At 43.4% G+C, this 3049-nt stretch overlaps 1 pseudogene; it reads right to left on the reverse strand.

Annotated features, from left to right (window-relative positions):
* Positions 1 to 457: 457 nt before the first annotated feature.
* LOC105882313 (protein Mdm4-like) lies at positions 458 to 1850 on the reverse strand (annotated as a pseudogene).
* Between the last annotated feature and the right edge of the window lie 1199 nt (positions 1851 to 3049).

The following is a 3049-nucleotide window of genomic DNA, read 5'->3' on the forward strand; positions in this document are numbered from 1 at the left end:
CCACAACACATCAGATTCTTTATTTTTATTATTGCCTTTAGTGTTTTTCTCATAGCCGCCTTGGATTTTTCTGCTTAAGAACATTCTCTAAAAGAATAGAAGGGTGGAGAATAAAATTAACTAGGAAAAGGTTATTCTTCAGATAACTTGGTGGATTAATGTATTTTTCTGTTTGTCTTTATGTCATAATTGCTTCACCCTAAAATCTCCGTTTTGGAGGAAAAATAGAGTGATTAAAGTAACTTTTCTTGTATATGGAGTTCTCAAATTGATCTAGTTCTAAAGAATAGCTCTTGAATTTATATGAATTTAGAAGGGAAAAATACCCTGGCACACAGACATTTGCATGAACAAATGAACAGACGCAGTGGGTCACCCTGAGTAAAGATGCATGATACTGACAATTTTATCCCTGTCCTGGCCCTGGTTATGATTTCTCTGCAACTTGCCAATTCAGCTATGCCATAAAAACCTTAATAACCAGCTGAATCTTTTTCTTGCAAAGAAGGCATAAAGCCCGAGGCTTCTTTAATCTTCTGGCACAGTGAGAACAAATGACAAGGTGGCCTGTCCCTCCATGAATAATATTCTCATCTCATGGTTTTTTCTCACATATGCTGCGTGGCTTCAAGAGATTTTGTGAGTCCTCCGTGCTTTCTGTATCTGGTCTCTTGTTCTGAAAGGCTATCTGATTGTTCTCCTGGGCTTTAGATGGTCTCTAGGCTTTCAGACCTGTGAGCCAAATGCAAGAATTCTGCCGAGGTGCAGGGATCAAGAAGTTTGAGTTTTTCTTCCTTTGCATGCAGATCTTTGGCTGTAACAACTGGAACCTAAATGATTCTTCAGTGATCTGGGACATCAGTTCCTTCATTTTCCTTTTTTTTTTTTTTTTTTTTTCCAGGTACAGCAATGATAACAGGCATGAAGAAAAAACGGGTCAAGTTACAACAGTCTGGATACCAATCTTACCTCAAGACCCTACAACAGAAACCCCTCTTGTTAGGAAGGTGAAATTTCTTGTACTAAGGAACACTACCACTCACCCTCAAAAGGAACTTCCACATTAGTGTCATCATATAAGGATGGGCAGTCCTCAAAGTCATTTTTTTTCCCACCTCACTCACATTCCCTACTTTTTCACTTGTTTTATCAGTATTAGTAGCTTCGACTTTTATTCCAGCACCTAACTGCTCTGATACTGACTCATTCAAAACCCACAAGTCTCCTGGAGTTCTGGAAACAGTGGCAGGACCTATCTTCTTCTCCCGGATTTCAGTATTTATGGGGTGAGGTAGGCAGCATGGGAATCCTGCCTTCTGCAGTCTTTTTCCTGGAGTTGAAACTCTCCTCTGCACATGGCTACAATTGGTCTTGGCTTGGAATATCCATGCCGTGATATTGGAGGGGTGGCGACAAGATTCTTTCTTAGCTTACCAAAGAGAGGGCTTGGATCTTGCAGGAGGAAGCTCTGACATCCTAGTAGTTCTCCAAATCGATCGCCACCACATGACAGTACAACACAGGCTACTCCTGCTGATCACAGGCCGCGTCTCCGCCAGACATTGGCCTTGATGCTGCATGCCACTCCAGCAGGGAGCATTTTCCCTTCGCACCTGCTGCCCGCAAACTCTTCAAAATCGGCAGTTTCGATTGTACCTCTCGCACACAAAGCATCGATCTGATTGATTTGTTCTGGGGAGAACCAGCAAGCGCTCTCAGATGAATATTGAACACTGAGCAGAAGTGGCAAAAGATGTCGTGTGGGCACCAAAGAAATTGCAGTCTGTTGATCCAAACTTACAGCTGCTCCATGGGCTGCTCCTCAGCTGAATCTGGAGGGTGGTGTTCATGGGGCCTAAGGCCTCAGCAGCATTTTGAAACTCTGAGTAGCTAAGTATTTTTGGAAATACCTTCTGCCTTGAAACAGTCTCTGCATTCTTCTGTACTGAGTTGAATAATGTCTCTCTCTATCCCTCCAAAACTATTCGTGTCCACCTGAAACCTTGAAATGTGACCTTATTTGGAAATTGGGTCTTTGGAGAGATCATTAGATAAGGCCATACTGGATTAAGGTGGACCCTCATCCAATGACCGATGTCCTTATGAGGAGAGGAGAGGATGCAGAGCCATGTAGAGAAGGTGGTCATGTGACCCACAGAGGCGGAGATTGGGGTACTGCATCTACGAACCCAGGAACTCCAAGGATTGCTGGCAACCAGCAGAAGCCAGGAAGAGGCAAAGAAGGATCCTTCCCTAGAACCTTCCAAGGGAGCATGACTCTGCCAACACCTTGATTTCTGACTTCTAGCCTGCAGACCTCTGAGAGAGTCAATTTCTATTTTAAGCCACCTTGTCTATGATACTCTCTTACGGCAGCCATGAGAAACTAATGCATTTTCTTTCACTGTCCATACTCTGCATGATTTGCAAATTCTTCTCTAAGTGAGAAGGGTTCAGTGTAGTGGTTGCAAAGCCAGATTACTTGGGCTTGTTTCAGTCTTAACACTGCTGCCGGTACTTATTAGATGTAAGACCTTGATCAACTTACCCCCCTGCTCTGTGCCTCAGTTTCCCTAACCTATAAAGTAGAGACTAAATGAATTTATGATGTTAAGAGCTTAGAACAGTGCCTAGCACATAGGAAGTGCTATTATGTGTTTGTTATATATATAAAAAATGTCTATGGGGTTGAAATGTCCATATTAAAATGGAAATGGTTCCATGAAGGAGGAATTAGGACATGAGCTGGACCTTCAGGCATTGGGTGAGGCTGGTCACAAGCCACCCAGGTGGGAGAAATAGTGTGAGCAAAGGCTTGCAGGGGACATCAGGGAAGAGGGCAGTAAGATTCTATTAGAGAAGGACTTTTCAACCTTTTCTCCATGGCAGCCAACATTGAAATTTATCATATTTGTATACACATGGGGTCAATGAGGCTGCCTGCTGCTAGACCCTGGGAGTCACTGTCCGAGTTCCTAGAAGCTGAGGGGAGGCAATACCTTGGCACGTTTGTAACTCATTCCTAGAACCTGTGGTGGAGCTCAGGCTT

This window comes from Microcebus murinus, chromosome X (assembly GCF_040939455.1).
Source record: "Microcebus murinus isolate Inina chromosome X, M.murinus_Inina_mat1.0, whole genome shotgun sequence".
NCBI lineage: Eukaryota > Metazoa > Chordata > Mammalia > Primates > Cheirogaleidae > Microcebus > Microcebus murinus.